Source organism: Anser anser (genome assembly GCF_964211835.1).
Source record: "Anser anser genome assembly, contig: HAP1_SCAFFOLD_432, whole genome shotgun sequence".
NCBI lineage: Eukaryota > Metazoa > Chordata > Aves > Anseriformes > Anatidae > Anser > Anser anser.
Window position 1 is genome coordinate 31,720 of NW_028153913.1, and position 22,655 is coordinate 54,374.

General features: G+C 47.3%; 1 long non-coding RNA gene across 1 annotated transcript; it reads left to right on the forward strand.

Annotated features, from left to right (window-relative positions):
• The first annotated feature begins 5,464 nt into the window (after positions 1–5,464).
• LOC310891164 lies at positions 5,465–17,762 on the forward strand. The gene is made up of 2 exons (XR_014577461.1): positions 5,465–6,591; positions 17,192–17,762. It is a non-coding gene; the product is annotated as an uncharacterized lncRNA (long non-coding RNA).
• Positions 17,763–22,655: the final 4,893 nt, after the last annotated feature.

Consider the following 22,655-nt stretch of genomic DNA (forward strand, 5'->3'; position numbering starts at 1 on the left):
AGATTGCACTGGCACCACTGGGGATGCAGTGCTGTGACTCCAGAGAGTGCACTGGCACCACTGGGGATGCAGTGCAGTGAGTCCAGAGAGTGCACTGGCACCACTGGGGATGCACTGCAGTGAGTCCAGAGAGTGCACTGGCACCACTGGGGATGCAGTGCAGTAAGTCCAGAGAGTGCACTGGCACCACTGGGGCTGCAGTGCAGTGAGTCCAGAGAGTGCACTGGCACCACTGGGGATGCACTGCAGTGAGTCCAGAGATTGCACTGGCACCACTGGGGATGCAGTGCAGTGAGTGCAGAGAGTGCACTGGCACCACTGGGGATGCACTTCAGTGAGTTCAGAGAGTGCACTTGCACCACTGGGGATGGGTTTCAAGCCAACTGCATTAACCGCTCATGCTTCTTTCTTATGAGACGTTAGTAAACCAATTACATAGCCTTGTCAAGACTAAATCACAGGTAAAAATCCTGTACATCTCATGTGGCCAACCACTCCCAACTAGGATTCCAAGAACCAGGAGGTTCGGTGAAAATAGGGCTAGTGCTATTAGAGGGGTGATTATTAGGGTAAGCCCTAAGCTGTCTTTAATGGAGAAGTATGGGTGGAATGGGATTTTGTCGCAGTCTGATACGATTCCTAGTGGGTTATTTGAGCCTGATTCGTGTAGGAAGGTTAGGTGGACTAGGGTGATTCCTGCAATTAGGAAGGGCAGTAGGAAGTGGATGGCGAAGAATCGGGTTAAGGTTGGATTGTGTACTGAGAATCCTCCTCAGGCTCATTCTACTAGAGTTTGCCCAATGTACGGGATGGCTGAGAATAGGTTGGTGATTACGGTGGCCCCTCAGAATGACATTTGTCCTCATGGTAGGACATACCCTACGAAGGCAGTTGCTATTAGGGTGAGTAGGAGGATTACTCCTGTGTTTCAGGTTTCTTTGTATAGGTAGGAGCCGTAGTAGAGGCCTCGTCCGATGTGTAAGTAGATGCAGATAAAGAAGAGCGAAGCACCGTTGGCGTGGAGGTTGCGGATGAGCCATCCGTACTGGACGTCTCGGCATGTGTGAGCTACTGAGGAGAAGGCGAGTGAAGTGTCTGCGGTGTAGTGTATGGCTAGTAGCAGGCCTGTTAGGATTTGTGTGGCTAAGCAGATGGCTAGAAGGGAGCCGAAGTTTCATCAGGCAGAGATGTTGGAGGGGGCGGGTAGGTCGATTAGGGAGTTGTTGATTATTTTTAGTAGGGGATGGGATTTGCGGATGTTAGGGGCCATTAGTGAGTCTGTGTGTTATTAGGATTATTACCAGGATGGAGAGGGCGAAGGATCCTAGGTAGGCCTTAATTAGCCCTGTGTGTATTGAGGTTGCGGCTTTGCTTGCGGCTACTTGTAGTTCAGCAAGGCCCTCTGGCCCTATTTTTTTGAGTCAGGAGAGGTCGATCAAGTGTAGGGCAATGTTTTGTCCCTTTTCTAGTAGGTTTTTGGAGAAGAATCGGTGTACTAGGGGGTTGAAGTACCCTAATGCAGAGGAGAAGTTTATGAGGGGGTTTGGTTTGGGGTGAGTGAGGGTGTGTGTTATGTTCGATAGTTCTAGGGCTAGGATGATTCCTAGGATTGTTATGAGGATGGCAGCGGTTTTGGTGCTAAGGGGTATGGTTATTGGGGGGGTTTTGGTTGGTGTGATGAAAGAGGTAATGATTATTCCTGCTGTAATGCTGCCTAGGGCGAGTCGGGTTAGGGGGGCGGTGATTAGTGGGTTGTTTTCGTTTATTGATACTATTGGGGGGATTCGGGTTTGTCCAGCTTGGACTAGGATGGTTATGCGGATGCTGTAGGTTGCGGTGAATGCTGTGGCTATAAGGGTTAGGAGTAGGGCTCAAGTATTTAGGTATGATGTGTTTAAGCTTTCGATGATGAGGTCTTTTGAGTAGAATCCGGCTAGGAATGGGGTTCCTATCAGCGCCAGGTTTCCGATGGTTAGGCAGGAAGTAGTGACTGGGAGTATTTTCTGTAGGCCTCCTATCTTTCGGATATCTTGTTCTCCGTTTAGGTTGTGGATGATAGACCCTGAGCATAGGAATAGTATGGCTTTAAAGAAGGCATGGGTTGAGATGTGTAGGAAGGCTAGTTGTGGGAGGTTTAGTCCGATAGTGACTATTATTAGTCCTAGTTGGCTGGATGTTGAGAAAGCAATGATTTTTTTGATGTCATTTTGGGTTAGGGCGCATGTGGCAGCGAATAGGGTTGATAGAGCACCTAGGCATAGGCAGGCAGTTAGGGCTGTCTGGTTGGTGGCTAGCAGGGGGTGCATGCGGATGAGCAGGAAGATTCCGGCTACTACTATGGTACTGGAGTGCAGTAGGGCTGATACTGGGGTGGGGCCTTCTATTGCTGCGGGCAGTCATGGGTGGAGTCCAAATTGGGCAGATCTTCCTGCGGCTGCGAGGATTAATCCTATGAGGGGGAGGATTGGGGTTTGGTGGGGGTGTACGGCTTGTTGGATCTCTCAGGTGTTGAATGTTGAAGCTAGTCATGCTATGCTCAGGGTCAGTCCGACGTCTCCGATTCGGTTGTAGATTACGGCTTGTAGGGCGGCGGTGTTGGCATCTGCTCGGCCTTGTCATCAGCCGATGAGAAGGAAGGACATGATTCCTACTCCTTCCCAGCCTACGAATAGGAGGAATATGTTGTTTGCGGTTGTTAGGAGGAGTATGGCGACTAGGAATGTCAGTAGGTAGGTGAAAAATTTTGTTATGTATGGCTCTGAGGCCATGTATCATATGGCGAATTGTAGGATTGATCATGTTACAAATAGGGCGATTGGAAGAAATGTTATTGAGTATTGGTCTATTTTTAGGCTCAGGGGGATTTTAAAGTTTATAATGAATTTTCACTCCCAGTGGCAGGTGACAGATTCTACTCCCGAGTAGATGAATGCGGTTGTAGGGGCTAGGCTAATTAGGAATGCGGTTTTAACAGCGCGGGTGGTGGCTTGTGGGGTGTTTTTAAAGTTTTTAAATAGAAATGGCAGGATGATTGGGGTTAGGAGGATTGTCAGCGTGAGTAGTGTGAGGGAGTTGATTAGTAGTGTGGGGTTCACTACTTTTACTTGGATTTGCACCAAGATGGGTGGTTCCTAAGACCAGTGGATTGCTGTTATCCTTTAAAAGTAAGGGGGCTGAGGTTTTAGGCTCAGATGTAAGAGTTAGCAGCTCTTGTTGGTTAAACCCTCCCCTCGGCAGGTAAGAAGGTTTGAACTTCTATTCTTAGAATCACAGTCTAATGTTTGGTTTAAACTATACTTGCATGAGGGGATTCCGGAGATCAGTTCGGGTTTGAGGATTAGGAGGAATATTGGGATAATGTGGAGTGTTATGAGCAGGTGTTCTCGCGTGGTTGAGTTTTGCATAGATGTGATGTGGGAGGGGATTGAGCCTCGTTGGGTCATTAGTAGTATGAATAAGGTGTAGGAGGCGGTTAGTAGGGTTGCGATTCCTGTTAGGATGATCGTGAAGGCAGATCAGTTGAATAAGGTGATTATAATGGTTAGCTCTGCTATGAGGTTTGTTGTTGGGGGTAAGGCTATGTTTGTTAGATTGGCCAGCAATCATCAAGTAGCTATGAGTGGTAGGAGAGGTTGTAGGCCTCGTGTGAGTAGTAGAATTCGGCTGTGCGTACGTTCATAGTTTGTGTTGGCTAGGCAGAATAGTATGGAGGAAGTTAGTCCATGGGAAATTATTAGGATCATTGCCCCTGAGAATGATCAGTGGGTTTGGATTATTCCTGTGGCGATAACTAGGCCTATGTGGCTAACGGATGAATAAGCGATTAGTGATTTTAGGTCTGTCTGTCGTAGGCAGATTGAGCTAGTCATTAGGGCGCCTCATAGGGCCAGGGTTAGGAAGGGGTAGTGCAGGAGGTTGGACAGTGGGCCCATAAATAGAGTGACTCGTATAATTCCGTATCCTCCTAGCTTTAGTAGTAGGGCGGCGAGGAGTATTGAGCCTGCGATGGGTGCTTCTACGTGGGCTTTTGGCAGTCAGAGGTGTAGGCCGTATAGTGGGGCTTTTACTATGAATGCTATGAGCAGTGCTAGACCTGATAGTATTCCTGTCCATGAGGTGGATAGGGTTGGGTGGGTTAGTTGTAGGGTTGGCAGGTGCAGGGTGCCAATTTTCACGTATAGGTGTATGATTGTGATTAGCAGGGGTAGAGAGCTTACTGGCGTGTAGAATAGCAGGTAGATGCCAGCGCTTAGGCGTTCTGGTTGGTTCCCCCATCGGGTGATTAAGATTAGGGTGGGAATGAGGGTTGCTTCAAATGAGATGTAAAATAGTGCTAGTTCTGTGGTGGAAAAGGCTAGTAGGATGAATGGCTGGACTGCGACTAAGGTTGAGATAAAGATTCGTTTGCGTTGTAGGGGTTCTTGTTGCAGGTGGTTTTGGCTTGCTATGATTATGAGTGGGAGTAGTCAGCAGGATAGTACTAGGAGGGGGGATGAGATTTGGTCAATTCCTGTTCAGTTGGATAAAAATTTGTAGGGGTAGTAGGTTGGGATTAATCACTGTAGGCTTAGGGCAGCGATTAGGAGGCTGTATAAGGTGGTGTTAGTCCATAGAAATTTTGGTGGAGACAGCAGGGCTGTTGGAAGAAGTATGATTGTGGGTAGGATGATTTTTAGCATTGCAGGAGGTTTAGGTTGTGTAGATGGTCGGAGCCATGTGTGCGGGTGGAGGCTACTAGGATGGCCAGGCCTGTGCCCGCCTCACACGCTGAGAAGGTTAGCATGAGAATTGGTACCATGGTGAATGAGGAGACTTGGTTTTCGATGGATCATATTGATAGGCCTACGAATATCGATAATATTATGCTTTCAAGGCATAGTAGGGCGGATACTAGGTGGGTTCGGTGGAAGGCTAGTCCTAGTCCGCTGAAAATGAAGGCTGAGTAGAAGCTTAAATGTAGGGGCGACATAAGAAAGTTACAGGGTTGGCTGTAATCTGCTGGGTCGAAACCAGCTATCTTTTTGGTTAGACTAACTTTCTGTTATTCTGCTCATTCTAGGCCCCCTTGAATTCACTCGTAGGCCAGTCCGAGTGTTAGGAGAAGGAGGATCACTACAGTTCAGGTGAGGGTCATTAGGGGGGATTGGAGTTGGACGGCTCATGGCAGGGGGAGTAGGAGGGCGATTTCTAGGTCGAATAGGACGAACAGGATGGCTACTGAGGAAGAATCGGACTGAGAATGGTAATCGAGCAGATCCAAGTGGGTCGAATCCACATTCGTACGGTGAGAGTTTCTCTGAGTCGGGGTTTATTTGGGCGAGTCAGAAGTTTAATGCGGTTAGGGCGGCGCTTAGGATTGATGATAGGGCGAATATGAACATGAGTGCGTTCATTGCTCTCCTCTGGGTTTATACCAGATTCTAGAGATTGGAAGTCAATTGTAATTAATATACTAGAAGAGCAAGATCCTCATCAGTAGATGGTTATGTAGAGGAATAGTCAGATGACGTCTACGAAGTGTCAGTATCAGGCTGCTGCCTCGAATCCGAAGTGGTGGTCTGATGTAAAGTGGAACTTGATCAGTCGGAAGAGGCAGACGGTCAGGAAGGAGGATCCGATGATTACGTGGAGTCCGTGGAATCCAGTGGCAACGAAGAAGGTAGATCCGTAGACGCTATCGGCGATTGAGAATGGGGCTTCGTGGTATTCTATTGCTTGTAGGGCTGTGAAGTAGAATCCCAGGAGGATCGTTAGGGTTAGGGCGTGGATGGCGTGTTTTCGGTTTCCTTCTGTGATGCTGTGATGGGCTCACGTTACGGTAACGCCTGAGGCTAGTAGGATGGCTGTGTTTAGTAGGGGGACTTCTATCGGGTTGAGTGGTTTAATTCCTGTTGGGGGTCATTGGCCTCCTAGTTCTGGGGTTGGGGCCAGGCTCGAGTGGAAGAACGCTCAGAAGAACCCTAAGAAGAAGAATGCTTCGGATGTGATGAAAAGGATTATGCCGTATCGTAGGCCTTTTTGGACTGTGGGAGTGTGATGGCCTTGGAAGGTGCTTTCTCGTACAATGTCTCGTCATCATTGGAGTATTACTAGGAGTATTGAGATGAGGCCTAGGGTTAGTAGTATGGATGAGTTGTAGTGGAATCACATGATTAATCCTGAGGTTGTGAGTAGGGCGGCGGCTGCCCCGAAGATTGGTCAAGGGCTTGGGTCAACTATGTGGTATGAGTGTGCTTGGTGTGCCATTAGATGTTTTCTTGTAAGTATAGGCTTAGAAGGAGCACGAAGACGTAGGCCTGGATTATGGCTACTGCTACTTCTAGGATGGTTAGGAGTAGTAGGATGATTATTGTTAGGATGGATACTGCAGGAAGGGTGGGTATTAATGCAATGGAGGCTGTAGAGATGAGTTGGATGAGTAAGTGTCCTGCTGTAAGGTTGGCTGTAAGGCGGACTCCGAGGGCTAGGGGGCGGATTAGTAGGCTGGTTGTTTCGATCAGGATTAGTGCGGGGATTAGGGGTGTAGGGGTACCTTCGGGTAATAGGTGGGCTAAAGAGGCTGATGGTTGGTTTCGTAGGCCTGTTAGTAGTGTGGCGAGCCATAGTGGGAAGGCTAGGGCTATGTTCATAGATAGTTGGGTGGTTGGGGTGAATGTATATGGAAGGAGGCCTAGAAGGTTGATTGTAAGAAGTATGATTATTAGGGATGTAAATATTATGGCTCATTTGTGGCCATTTTTGTTGAGTGGGACTATTAGTTGTTTTGTGATTAGGTGAAGGAGTCATGTTTGGATAGTAGAAAGGCGGTTGTTGATTCATCGGTTGTTTGGGGACGGGAATAGTAGGGCTGGGAAGAGTAGGGATAGTAGGATTAAGGGGATGCCAAATAGATTGGGGCTGGAAAATTGGTCAAAGAAGCTTAGGTTCATGGTCAGGATCATGGTGTGGGTTTGGTAGTGAGGGAGGTCTTATTTGATGGGGGGTTGGTTGTGGTGAAGGCTAGTAGTTTTGGTTGGATGAGGAGTGCTAGGGTTAATCAGGTTATAATTATGATTGAAAATCATGGTGCGGGGTTAAGCTGTGGCATATCATTAAGGAGGGGGAAGTCCCTCTTTGGCTAGCTTAAAAGGCTAGTGCTGTTGCATAGCTTCTTAATGATTAGGATGATGATAGAAGGGACGATCAGGCCTCGAAATGTGGGAGTGGGGTTGATTCTACTACAATGGGTATGTAGCTGTGATTAGCCCCGCAAATTTCTGAGCATTGTCCGTAAAAAATCCCAGGCCGGGTGGTAATGAATGAAGTTTGGTTTAGTCGGCCTGGGATTGCGTCTCTTTTAACTCCGAGCGTTGGGACTGCTCAGGAGTGGAGTACGTCTCCTGCAGTAATGATCACGCGGATGGGGGATTCTATTGGGATAACTACGCGGTGGTCAACTTCTAGCAGTCGGAAGTGGCCGTTGGGTAAGTCTGGGGTGGGCACTATGTAGGAGTCGAATGATAGGTCTTTGAAGTCTGTGTATTCGTAGCTTCAGTATCATTGGTGGCCGATGGCTTTTAGGGTGAGGTCTGGTTCATCGATTTTGTCCATTATGTAGAGGATTTGTAGGGATGGGAGGGCGAGGAGTACCAGGACGATAGCAGGTAGGATTGTCCAGATCAGCTCTACTTCTTGGGCGTCTACAGCATTGGACGAGAGTTTTTCTGTTAGTATGTGGGCGAAAAGGTAGAGAACTAGGCTGCAGATAGCTAGGGCAACGATTAGGGCGTGGTCGTGGAATTCAACGAGTTCTTCTATGATGGGTGATGAGGCGTCTTGGAATCCTAGTTGGGAGTGGTTGGCCACATGAGATGTACAGGATTTTTACCTGTGATTTAGTCTTGACAAGGCTATGTAATTGGTTTACTAACGTCTCATAAGAAAGAAGCATGAGCGATTAATGCAGTTGGCTTGAAACCAGCATGTGAGGGTTCGATTCCTTCCTTTCTTGTACTTGGACGAAGGCCGGTTCCTCGAAAGTATGGTATGGGGGAGGGCAGCCGTGGATTCATTCAACGTTTGTGGTAGTTAGTTCTGGTTGTAGGACTTTTCGTTTGGCCGAAAAGGCTTCTCAGATGATGAATATTAGTATGATTACGGCTACTATTGAGATTAGGGAGCCGATGGAGGAAATGGTGTTTCATAGTGTGTAGGCGTCGGGATAGTCCGAGTATCGTCGGGGTATTCCTGCTAGGCCTAGGAAGTGCTGGGGGAAGAACGTTAGGTTTACTCCTGTAAATATTACCCCGAAGTGGGCTTTTGCTCATGTTTGGTGTAGGGTAAACCCAGTGAGTAGTGGGAATCAGTGAGTAAATCCTGCTAGAATGGCAAAGACGGCGCCTATGGATAGGACGTAGTGGAAGTGGGCAACTACGTAGTACGTGTCGTGCAGGGCGATGTCTAGGGAAGAGTTTGCAAGAACGATTCCTGTTAATCCTCCGATGGTAAATAGGAAGATAAATCCTAGAGCTCATAGTATTGGGGGGGGTCTCATTTGATTGTTCCTCCGTGCAGGGTGGCTAGTCAGCTAAATACTTTGATTCCGGTAGGGATGGCAATGATTATAGTGGCTGATGTAAAGTAGGCTCGGGTATCAACGTCTATTCCTACTGTAAACATGTGGTGAGCTCAGACGATGAATCCTAGGAAGCCGATGGATAGTATGGCTCAGACTATTCCCATGTAGCCGAAGGGCTCCTTTTTGCCTGAGTAGTACGTGACTACGTGTGAGATGATTCCGAACCCCGGTAGGATCAGAATATAGACTTCTGGGTGTCCGAAGAATCAGAATAGGTGTTGGTACAGGATTGGGTCTCCTCCTCCAGCGGGGTCGAAGAATGTGGTGTTTAGGTTTCGATCAGTTAGTAATATTGTAATACCGGCGGCGAGTACGGGGAGTGATAGAAGGAGTAGGATGGCGGTAATTAGTACGGATCAGACAAATAGTGTCCACTTCCACTACGTCCTATCCATAGGCGCCGTCTTTGCCATTCTAGCAGGATTTACTCACTGATTCCCACTACTCACTGCGTTTACCCTACACCAAACATGAGCAAAAGCCCACTTCGGGGTAATATTTACAGGAGTAAACCTAACATTCTTCCCCCAGCACTTCCTAGGCCTAGCAGGAATACCCCGACGATACTCGGACTATCCCGACGCCTACACACTATGAAACACCATTTCCTCCTAGTCCTAGGACTTAGAGAAACTCCAGTACTAAAAATAGTAAACACAAGCAATAATTTCATATACTTCACTCTCACTCACCACTCAACTATCAGCTAACCACACCCCCGTCCACATAGCTTAACACAAAGCATGGCACTGAAGTTGCCAAGATGGCATAAAACATGCCTGCGGACAAAAGACTTAGTCCTAACCTTACGGTTGGTTTTTGCTAAATATATACATGCAAGTATCCGCGCCCCAGTGTAAACGCCCTCGACCACCTACCCCCATACAGGCCTTGAGGAGCGGGTATCAGGCACACCCAAGTAGTAGCCCAAGACGCCTCGCTAAGCCACGCCCCCACGGGTATTCAGCAGTAATTAACATTAAGCAATGAGTGCAAACTTGACTTAGTTATAGCAACAGCCTAACTTCAAGGGTTGGTAAATCTTGTGCCAGCCACCGCGGTCATACAAGAAACCCAAATCAACCGTCCTATTGACACGGCGTAAAGAGTGGTAAAATGCCTATCCTAGCTAACTAAGATCAAAATGCAACTGAGCTGTCATAAGCCCAAGATGCACCTAAACACACCATTAAGATGATCTTAGGAACTAACGACTGATTTAAACCCACGAAAGCCAGGGCCCAAACTGGGATTAGATACCCCACTATGCCTGGCCCTAAATCTTGATACTTACTTTACCGAAGTATCCGCCAGAGAACTACGAGCACAAACGCTTAAAACTCTAAGGACTTGGCGGTGCCCCAAACCCACCTAGAGGAGCCTGTTCTACAATCGATAATCCCCGATTAACCCAACCACCCCTTGCCAACACAGCCTACATACCGCCGTCGCCAGCCCACCTCGAATGAGAGCACAACAGTGGACACAATAGCACCCCGCTAATAAGACAGGTCAAGGTATAGCCTATGGAGTGGAAGAAATGGGCTACATTCCCTATTCATAGGGCACACGGAAAGAAGCGTGAAACCACTTCTGGAAGGCGGATTTAGCAGTAAAGTGGGACAATAGAGCCTACTTTAAGCCGGCCCTGGGGCACGTACATACCGCCCGTCACCCTCCTCAAAAGCCACATCCCACATAACTAATACCATAAATACGCTGAAGATGAGGTAAGTCGTAACAAGGTAAGTGTACCGGAAGGTGTACTTAGAATATCAAGACGTAGCTATAACACCAAAGCACTCAGCTTACACCTGAAAGATATCTACTAGACCGGATCGTCTTGAAGCCCCCCCTCTAGCTCAACCACACAAATAGTACACCAAAACTAAAGAATTTACTAAACTAATTAAACTAAAGCATTTTACAGTCTTAGTATAGGCGATAGAAAAGACACTTAGACGCGATAGAGACCCCAGTACCGTAAGGGAAAGATGAAATAGCAGTGAAACAATCAAAGCGACAGACAGCAAAGATCAACCCTTGTACCTTTTGCATCATGGTTTAGCGAGAACAACCAAGCAAAGTGAACTAAAGTTTGCCCCCCCGAAACCCAAGCGAGCTACTTTCAAGCAGTTAAAGAGAGCGAACCCGTCTCTGTTGCAAAAGAGTGGGATGACTTGTCAGTAGAGGTGAAAAGCCAACCGAGCTGGGTGATAGCTGGTTACCTGTGAAACGAATCTAAGTTCCCCCTTAATCCTCCCTACCGGACATCCTGAACCCTAATGAGATGATTAAGAGCTATTTAATGGAGGGACAGCTCCATTAAAAAAGGACACAACCTCGACTAGCGGATAATTCTTACTACTGATCCTACCGTGGGCCCTAAAGCAGCCATCAAAAAAGAGTGCGTCAAAACTCCACCACCTAAAAATACCAAAATAAGATGATTCCCTTATCACAAACAGGTCAACCTATGAATATAGGAGAATTAATGCTAAAATAAGTAACTCAGGGCCACACCCCTCTAACGGCGCAAGCTTACATAGAAACATTATTAACAGACCTAGACAGATACAAAAACCCCTACAAGACCACGTATTAACTAACCCTGTTAACCCGACTCAGGAGCGCCTATAAGAGCGATTAAAATCTGTGAAAGGAACTCGGCAAATTAATAAGGCCCGACTGTTTACCAAAAACATAGCCTTCAGCAAATTAAACAAGTATTGAAGGTGATGCCTGCCCGGTGACTTAGGTTTAACGGCCGCGGTATCCTAACCGTGCAAAGGTAGCGCAATCAATTGTCCCATAAATCGAGACTTGTATGAATGGCTAAACGAGGTCTTAACTGTCTCTCACAGATAATCAGTGAAATTGATCTCCCCGTGCAAAAGCGGGGATGTGAACATAAGACGAGAAGACCCTGTGGAACTTAAAAATCAACGACCACCGCGAATCCTCAATCAACCCCACTGGGGCCACTACCATCGCAGAGCCTGGTCGATATTTTTCGGTTGGGGCGACCTTGGAGGAGAACAAATCCTCCAAAAACAAGACCATACCTCTTTACCTAGAGCTACCCCTCAAAGTGCTAACAGTGACCAGACCCAATATAATTGATTAATGGACCAAGCTACCCCAGGGATAACAGCGCAATCCCCCTCAAGAGCCCATATCGACAGGGGGGTTTACGACCTCGATGTTGGATCAGGACATCCTAATGGTGCAGCCGCTATTAAGGGTTCGTTTGTTCAACGATTAACAGTCCTACGTGATCTGAGTTCAGACCGGAGCAATCCAGGTCGGTTTCTATCTATGACACACTCTCCCCAGTACGAAAGGACCGGGAAAGTGGGGCCAATACCACAAGCACGCCCCCCCCCTCTAAGCAGTGAAACCAACTAAACCGTGAAGAGGGCCTTCCCCCACCACTTTCAATCCTAGAAAAGGACCAGCTAGAGTGGCAGAGCCCGGCAAGTGCAGAAGGCTTAAGCCCTTTCCCCAGAGGTTCAAATCCTCTCCCTAGCTTCACCCATGATTCAAATAACAACACTAAGCTGCCTCGTTATATCCCTCCTATACATCATCCCAATCCTGATTGCCGTAGCCTTCCTAACCCTAGTAGAACGGAAAATCCTAAGCTACATACAATCCCGCAAAGGCCCTAACGTTGTCGGGCCTTTTGGCCTACTTCAACCATTTGCGGACGGACTGAAACTATTTACAAAGAGCCCATCCGACCCTCTACCTCTTCCCCACTTCTATTCATTCTGATACCAATACTAGCCCTTGTCCTAGCCCTCACCACTTGAGCACCACTACCACTCCCATTTCCCCTAGCAGATCTAAACCTCGGAGTTCTCTTCCTAATAGCCATGTCAAGCCTAGCCGTCTACTCAGTCCTATGATCAGGCTGAGCCTCGAACTCAAAATACGCACTAATCGGAGCCCTACGGGCAGTAGCACAGACCATTTCATACGAAGTGACACTGGCCATAATCCTGCTATCAATAATCATACTAAGCGGAAGCTACACACTCAGCTCCTTTGCCGTCGCACAGGAGCCTCTATACTTCATTTTCTCCTCATGACCCCTAGCAATAATATGATACGTATCCACCCTAGCAGAGACAAACCGAGCTCCTTTTGACCTCACAGAGGGTGAATCTGAGCTAGTCTCAGGGTTTAACGTTGAATACGCCGCAGGACCCTTCGCCTTATTCTTCCTAGCTGAATATGCGAACATTATGCTAATAAATACACTTACAGCCATCATATTCCTAAACCCAAGCGCCCTAGGGCCACCCACAGAACTATTCCCCGTCATCCTAGCCACAAAAGTCCTCCTACTATCTTCTGGTTTCTTATGGGTCCGAGCTTCATACCCACGATTCCGATATGACCAACTAATGCACCTACTATGAAAAAACTTCCTACCCCTCACACTAGCTCTGTGCCTCTGACACATCAGCATACCTATCTGCTATGCAGGCCTACCTCCTTACATAAGGAAATGTGCCTGAACTACAAAGGGTCACTATGATAAAGTGAACATAGAGGTATAACAGCCCTCTCATTTCCTGTTGACCTTAGAAAAGTAGGAATTGAACCCACACAAGAGAAATCAAAATTCTCCATACTTCCCTTATATTATTTTCTAGTAGAGTCAGCTAATCAAGCTATCGGGCCCATACCCCGAAAATGATGGTTTAACCCCCTCCTCTACTAATGAACCCTTACGCGACCCCAATCATAACCTTCAGCCTCATCTTGGGCACCACAATCACAATTTCCAGCAACCACTGAGTTCTGGCCTGGACAGGACTGGAGATCAACGCACTAGCCATCATTCCCCTAATTGCCAAATCCCACCACCCACGAGCAGTAGAAGCCGCAACGAAATACTTCCTAACCCAAGCAGCTGCTTCCGCCCTGGTCCTATTCTCTAGCATAACCAATGCCTGAGTCACCGGCCAATGAGACATCACACAAATAAACCACCCAACCTCCTGTCTACTACTGACAGCAGCAATCGCTATTAAACTGGGCCTAGTGCCATTTCACTTCTGATTCCCAGAAGTACTACAAGGATCGCCACTAATAACAGCCCTGCTACTCTCGACCCTCATAAAATTCCCCCCACTAACCCTGCTCCTACTAACATCCAAATCCCTCGACCCAGCTCTACTCACCGCCATGGCCCTAGCCTCAACAGCACTAGGAGGCTGAATAGGACTGAACCAAACACAAACACGCAAAATCCTAGCCTTCTCGTCCATCTCCCACTTAGGCTGAATCGCCATCATCCTAGTTTACAGCCCCAAATTGGCCTTACTTACCTTCTACCTATACACAATCATAACATCAGCCGTATTCCTAGCCCTTAACAAAATCAAAGCCCTTAACCTATCCATGATCACAACCTCATGAACAAAAACCCCAGTGCTAAACGCCACCCTAATACTAGTACTTTTATCCCTAGCAGGCCTCCCCCCATTAACAGGCTTTATACCAAAGTGACTTATCATCCAAGAACTAACTAAACAGGAAATAACACCAGCAGCCATGGCAATTGCCATGCTATCACTGCTCAGCCTCTTCTTCTACCTACGCCTCGCATACCACTCAACAATTACCCTTCCCCCCAACTCCTCTAACCACATAAAACAATGATACACTAGCAAAGCCCCAAGCACACCTACTGCGGTCCTTGCCTCACTATCAATCCTCTTACTTCCCCTGTCCCCAATAATACATGCCATTGTCTAGAAACTTAGGATAACACCCCAAACCGAAGGCCTTCAAAGCCTTAAATAAGAGTTAAACCCTCTTAGTTTCTGCACATTAAGACTTACAGAATATTAACCTGTATCTTCTGAATGCAAGTCAGACGCTTTAATTAAGCTAAAGCCTCCCTAGACAGATGGGCTTCGATCCCACAAAACTCTAGTTAACAGCTAAATGCCTAAACCAATTGGCTTCTGCCTACAAAGACCCTGACGCACCCTAGTGCGCATCGATGAGCTTGCAACTCAACATGAATTTCACTACAGAGCCGATAAGAAGAGGAATTAAACCTCTGTAAAAAGGACTACAGCCTAACGCTTCAACACTCAGCCATCTTACCCGTCACCTTCATCAACCGATGACTATTTTCCACTAACCATAAGGATATTGGCACCCTGTACCTCATCTTCGGGGCATGAGCAGGAATAGTCGGCACCGCACTCAGCCTATTAATCCGCGCAGAACTAGGACAACCAGGAACTCTCCTAGGCGACGACCAAATTTACAATGTAATCGTTACCGCTCACGCCTTTGTAATAAGCTTCTTTATAGTCATACCCATCATGATCGGAGGATTCGGCAACTGATTAGTCCCCCTCATAATCGGTGCCCCCGACATAGCATTCCCGCGAATAAACAACATAAGCTTTTGACTCCTCCCCCCATCATTCCTCCTCCTACTAGCCTCATCCACTGTAGAAGCTGGCGCCGGCACAGGCTGAACTGTCTACCCTCCCCTAGCAGGTGACCTTGCCCACGCCGGAGCTTCAGTAGACCTGGCTATCTTCTCACTCCACTTAGCCGGTATCTCCTCCATCCTTGGGGCCATCAACTTTATCACCACAGCCATCAACATAAAACCCCCCGCACTCTCACAATACCAAACCCCACTATTTGTCTGATCCGTACTAATTACCGCCATCCTACTCCTTCTATCACTCCCCGTACTCGCCGCCGGTATTACAATATTACTAACTGATCGAAACCTAAACACCACATTCTTCGACCCCGCTGGAGGAGGAGACCCAATCCTGTACCAACACCTATTCTGATTCTTCGGACACCCAGAAGTCTATATTCTGATCCTACCGGGGTTCGGAATCATCTCACACGTAGTCACGTACTACTCAGGCAAAAAGGAGCTCTTCGGCTACATGGGAATAGTCTGAGCCATACTATCCATCGGCTTCCTAGGATTCATCGTCTGAGCTCACCACATGTTTACAGTAGGAATAGACGTTGATACCCGAGCCTACTTTACATCAGCCACTATAATCATTGCCATCCCTACCGGAATCAAAGTATTTAGCTGACTAGCCACCCTGCACGGAGGAACAATCAAATGAGACCCCCCCCAATACTATGAGCTCTAGGATTTATCTTCCTATTTACCATCGGAGGATTAACAGGAATCGTTCTTGCAAACTCTTCCCTAGACATCGCCCTGCACGACACGTACTACGTAGTTGCCCACTTCCACTACGTCCTATCCATAGGCGCCGTCTTTGCCATTCTAGCAGGATTTACTCACTGATTCCCACTACTCACTGCGTTTACCCTACACCAAACATGAGCAAAAGCCCACTTCGGGGTAATATTTACAGGAGTAAACCTAACGTTCTTCCCCCAGCACTTCCTAGGCCTAGCAGGAATACCCCGACGATACTCGGACTATCCCGACGCCTACACACTATGAAACACCATTTCCTCCTAGTCCTAGGACTTAGAGAAACTCCAGTACTAAAAATAGTAAACACAAGCAATAATTTCATATACTTCACTCTCACTCACCACTCAACTATCAGCTAACCACACCCCCGTCCACATAGCTTAACACAAAGCATGGCACTGAAGTTGCCAAGATGGCATAAAACATGCCTGCGGACAAAAGACTTAGTCCTAACCTTACGGTTGGTTTTTGCTAAATATATACATGCAAGTATCCGCGCCCCAGTGTAAACGCCCTCGACCACCTACCCCCATACAGGCCTTGAGGAGCGGGTATCAGGCACACCCAAGTAGTAGCCCAAGACGCCTCGCTAAGCCACGCCCCCACGGGTATTCAGCAGTAATTAACATTAAGCAATGAGTGCAAACTTGACTTAGTTATAGCAACAGCCTAACTTCAAGGGTTGGTAAATCTTGTGCCAGCCACCGCGGTCATACAAGAAACCCAAATCAACCGTCCTATTGACACGGCGTAAAGAGTGGTAAAATGCCTATCCTAGCTAACTAAGATCAAAATGCAACTAAGCTGTCATAAGCCCAAGATGCACCTAAACACACCATTAAGATGATCTTAGGAACTAACGACTGATTTAAACCCACGAAAGCCAGGGCCCAAACTGGGATTAGATACCCCACTATGCCTGGCCCTAAATCTTGATACTTACTTTACCGAAGTATCCGCCAGAGAACTACGAGCACAAACGCTTAAAACTCTAAGGACTTGGCGGTGCCCCAAACCCACCTAGAGGAGCCTGTTCTACAATCGATAATCCCCGATTAACCCAACCACCCCTTGCCAACACAGCCTACATACCGCCGTCGCCAGCCCACCTCGAATGAGAGCACAACAGTGGACACAATAGCACCCCGCTAATAAGACAGGTCAAGGTATAGCCTATGGAGTGGAAGAAATGGGCTACATTCCCTATTCATAGGGCACACGGAAAGAAGCGTGAAACCACTTCTGGAAGGCGGATTTAGCAGTAAAGTGGGACAATAGAGCCTACTTTAAGCCGGCCCTGGGGCACGTACATGGTTAAACATGCCTGTTAGTAGTGTGGCGAGCCATAGTGGGAAGGCTAGGGCTATGTTCATAGATAGTTGGGTGGTTGGGGTGAATGTATATGGAAGGAGGCCTAGAAGGTTGATTGTAAGAAGTATGATTATTAGGGATGTAAATATTATGGCTCATTTGTGGCCATTTTTGTTGAGTGGGACTATTAGTTGTTTTGTGATTAGGTGAAGGAGTCATGTTTGGATAGTAGAAAGGCGGTTGTTGATTCATCGGTTGTTTGGGGACGGGAATAGTAGGGCTGGGAAGAGTAGGGATAGTAGGATTAAGGGGATGCCAAATAGATTGGGGCTGGAAAATTGGTCAAAGAAGCTTAGGTTCATGGTCAGGATCATGGTGTGGGTTTGGTAGTGAGGGAGGTCTTATTTGATGGGGGGTTGGTTGTGGTGAAGGCTAGTAGTTTTGGTTGGATGAGGAGTGCTAGGGTTAATCAGGTTATAACTATGATTGAAAATCATGGTGCGGGGTTAAGCTGTGGCATATCATTAAGGAGGGGGAAGTCCCTCTTTGGCTAGCTTAAAAGGCTAGTGCTGTTGCATAGCTTCTTAATGATTAGGATGATGATAGAAGGGACGATCAGGCCTCGAAATGTGGGAGTGGGGTTGATTCTACTACAATGGGTATGTAGCTGTGATTAGCCCCGCAAATTTCTGAGCATTGTCCGTAAAAAATCCCAGGCCGGGTGGTAATGAATGAAGTTTGGTTTAGTCGGCCTGGGATTGCGTCTGTTTTAACTCCGAGCGTTGGGACTGCTCAGGAGTGGAGTACGTCTCCTGCAGTAATGATCACACGGATGGGGGATTCTATTGGGATAACTACGCGGTGGTCAACTTCTAGCAGTCGGAAGTGGCCGTTGGGTAAGTCTGGGGTGGGCACTATGTAGGAGTCGAATGATAGGTCTTTGAAGTCTGTGTATTCGTAGCTTCAGTATCATTGGTGGCCGATGGCTTTTAGGGTGAGGTCTGGTTCATCGATTTCGTCCATTATGTAGAGGATTTGTAGGGATGGGAGGGCGAGGAGTACCAGGACGATAGCAGGTAGGATTGTCCAGATCAGCTCTACTTCTTGGGCGTCTACAGCATTGGACGAGAGTTTTTCTGTTAGTATGTGGGCTAAAAGGTAGAGAACTAGGCTGCAGATAGCTAGGGCAACGATTAGGGCGTGGTCGTGGAATTCAACGAGTTCTTCTATGATGGGTGATGAGGCGTCTTGGAATCCTAGTTGGGAGTGGTTGGCCACATGAGATGTACAGGATTTTTACCTGTGATTTAGTCTTGACAAGGCTATGTAATTGGTTTACTAACGTCTCATAAGAAAGAAGCATGAGCGGTTAACCTCCTGGGAGACCCAGAAAACTTCACCCCAGCAAACCCACTAGTAACCCCACCACACATCAAGCCAGAATGATACTTCCTATTCGCCTACGCCATCCTACGTTCAATCCCAAATAAACTAGGAGGCGTATTAGCACTGGCCGCCTCCGTACTGATCCTATTTCTAATCCCATTCCTGCACAAATCAAAACAACGAGCAATAACATTCCGACCACTCTCCCAGCTCCTATTCTGAGTACTAGTCGCCGACCTCCTCGTCCTAACATGAGTAGGAAGCCAACCCGTCGAACACCCATTCATCATCATCGGCCAACTCGCTTCAATCGCCTACTTCACTATCCTCCTATTTCTCCTCCCCGCCGCAAGCGCCCTAGAAAACAAAATACTCAACTGCTAAATACTCTAATAGTTTATAAAAACATTGGTCTTGTAAACCAAAGATTGAAGACTTACCACTTCTTAGAGTACCCCAAACTCAGAAAAAAAGGACTCAAACCTTTATCTCCAGCTCCCAAAGCTGGCATTTTCAATAAACTATTCTCTGACCCTAACCCCTAAACCGCCCGAATAGCACCCCGCGACAACCCCCGCACAAGCTCCAATACAACAAACAAAGTCAACAACAGCCCCCAACCCGCCACTAAAAACATCCCTGCCCCATGTGAATAAAACATGGAAACTCCACTAAAATCCGACCGAACAACAAACACCCCAACATTATTCACAGTAGAAACCCCGAACTTCCAAGCCCCCATAAACCCCCCAAACACCAACCCCCCAAAAACAATTGCCACAAACGCTACTGCACATCCAATCACCCGTCAATCCCCCCAAGCCCCAGGGAAAGGCTCCGCTGCTAAAGCTACTGAATAAACAAACACCACCAGCATACCCCCCAAATACACCATAAACAGCACTAAAGCCACGAACGAAACCCCAAGGCCCAGCAACCACCCGCACCCCGCCACAGACGCTAACACCAAACCAACAACCCCATAATACGGCGAAGGATTCGACGCCACACCCAAAACACCCACCGCAAAGCAAATCCCTAAAAAAAACATAAAATAAGTCATTATTCCTGCCCGGACACTACCCGAGGCCTGCGGCTCGAAAAGCCGCCATTGTTCTCAACTACAGGAACTAACCGCAAGCCCCCAATAATTCTACCCCATCTATGCCATTATGCTTAACCCCCCCCCCCCCCCCCCCCCGAGGCGGGGGTATTTGGTTATGCATATTCGTGCATAAATTTATATACCCCATATACATACATACTATAGTACCAGTAATATACATTATATACGGACTATCTTATAAGCAGGTGCTAAACCCATACATGTACACGGCCATTAAACCCTTAAACACACTCCTACCAAACCACCCGGCATGAATGTTCTAGGACCATACCCCACAACACCCAATACAACTCCACTCAAGCGCATAACAAGACCCCATTTTAATGAATGCTCACAGGACATGCTCCAACAACAACTCTCCACCACATATCTCATGCAGTTCGTATCAGACGGATTTATTAATCGTACTCCTCACGTGAAATCAGCAACCCGTTGCACATAATGTCCGGTATGACTAGCTTCAGGCCCATACGTTCCCCCTAAACCCCTCGCCCTCCTCACATTTTTGCGCCTCTGGTTCCTCGGTCAGGGCCATCCATTGGGTTCACTCACCCCTCCTTGCCCTTCAAAGTGGCATCTGTGAGTACTTTCACCTTCTCAATGCGTAATCGCGGCATGTTCCAGCTTTTTGGCGCCTCTGGTTCCTCTTATTTTTTCCGGGGTTACCTCACAGGTGGCTATTCCCAGTGATCTCGGGGGTCCCACAATCTAAGCCTGGACACACCTGCCTCACGGCCTATCCTATATTTCAAGGGTCCCTCGATGAGACGGTTGGCGTATATGGGGAATCATCCTGACACTGATGCACTTTGACCACATTCAGTTAATGTTACCTCCACCCTCCGGGTTAAATGGGGCTATTGGATGAATGCTCGTTGGACATAGCACAAAACAACAAATCATTAAGCGCAACCCCTGCGCTTCACAAACTAAACCAGTAAACTTTCGCTAACCACCATGTAGCATAAACCTTCATCGCCCAATCCCAGCAAACTACCTCTAAAACTCCATTAATCATCCCTTCCATGACATCATCGGAACGATGTATATATACACACAAACACATACAAAATAACTTAAACTTATTAGAGAAACTCCAGTACTAAAAATAGTAAACACAAGCAATAATTTCATATACTTCACTCTCACTCACCACTCAACTATCAGCTAACCACACCCCCGTCCACATAGCTTAACACAAAGCATGGCACTGAAGTTGCCAAGATGGCATAAAACATGCCTGCGGACAAAAGACTTAGTCCTAACCTTACGGTTGGTTTTTGCTAAATATATACATGCAAGTATCCGCGCCCCAGTGTAAACGCCCTCGACCACCTACCCCCATACAGGCCTTGAGGAGCGGGTATCAGGCACACCCAAGTAGTAGCCCAAGACGCCTCGCTAAGCCACGCCCCCACGGGTATTCAGCAGTAATTAACATTAAGCAATGAGTGCAAACTTGACTTAGTTATAGCAACAGCCTAACTTCAAGGGTTGGTAAATCTTGTGCCAGCCACCGCGGTCATACAAGAAACCCAAATCAACCGTCCTATTGACACGGCGTAAAGAGTGGTAAAATGCCTATCCTAGCTAACTAAGATCAAAATGCAACTGAGCTGTCATAAGCCCAAGATGCACCTAAACACACCATTAAGATGATCTTAGGAACTAACGACTGATTTAAACCCACGAAAGCCAGGGCCCAAACTGGGATTAGATACCCCACTATGCCTGGCCCTAAATCTTGATACTTACTTTACCGAAGTATCCGCCAGAGAACTACGAGCACAAACGCTTAAAACTCTAAGGACTTGGCGGTGCCCCAAACCCACCTAGAGGAGCCTGTTCTACAATCGATAATCCCCGATTAACCCAACCACCCCTTGCCAACACAGCCTACATACCGCCGTCGCCAGCCCACCTCGAATGAGAGCACAACAGTGGACACAATAGCACCCCGCTAATAAGACAGGTCAAGGTATAGCCTATGGAGTGGAAGAAATGGGCTACATTCCCTATTCATAGGGCACACGGAAAGAAGCGTGAAACCACTTCTGGAAGGCGGATTTAGCAGTAAAGTGGGACAATAGAGCCTACTTTAAGCCGGCCCTGGGGCACGTACATACCGCCCGTCACCCTCCTCAAAAGCCACATCCCACATAACTAATACCATAAATACGCTGAAGATGAGGTAAGTCGTAACAAGGTAAGTGTACCGGAAGGTGTACTTAGAATATCAAGACGTAGCTATAACACCAAAGCACTCAGCTTACACCTGAAAGATATCTACTAGACCGGATCGTCTTGAAGCCCCCCCTCTAGCTCAACCACACAAATAGTACACCAAAACTAAAGAATTTACTAAACTAATTAAACTAAAGCATTTTACAGTCTTAGTATAGGCGATAGAAAAGACACTTAGACGCGATAGAGACCCCAGTACCGTAAGGGAAAGATGAAATAGCAGTGAAACAATCAAAGCGACAGACAGCAAAGATCAACCCTTGTACCTTTTGCATCATGGTTTAGCGAGAACAACCAAGCAAAGTGAACTAAAGTTTGCCCCCCCGAAACCCAAGCGAGCTACTTTCAAGCAGTTAAAGAGAGCGAACCCGTCTCTGTTGCAAAAGAGTGGGATGACTTGTCAGTAGAGGTGAAAAGCCAACCGAGCTGGGTGATAGCTGGTTACCTGTGAAACGAATCTAAGTTCCCCCTTAATCCTCCCTACCGGACATCCTGAACCCTAATGAGATGATTAAGAGCTATTTAATGGAGGGACAGCTCCATTAAAAAAGGACACAACCTCGACTAGCGGATAATTCTTACTACTGATCCTACCGTGGGCCCTAAAGCAGCCATCAAAAAAGAGTGCGTCAAAGCTCCACCACCTAAAAATACCAAAATAAGATGATTCCCTTATCACAAACAGGTCAACCTATGAATATAGGAGAATTAATGCTAAAATAAGTAACTCA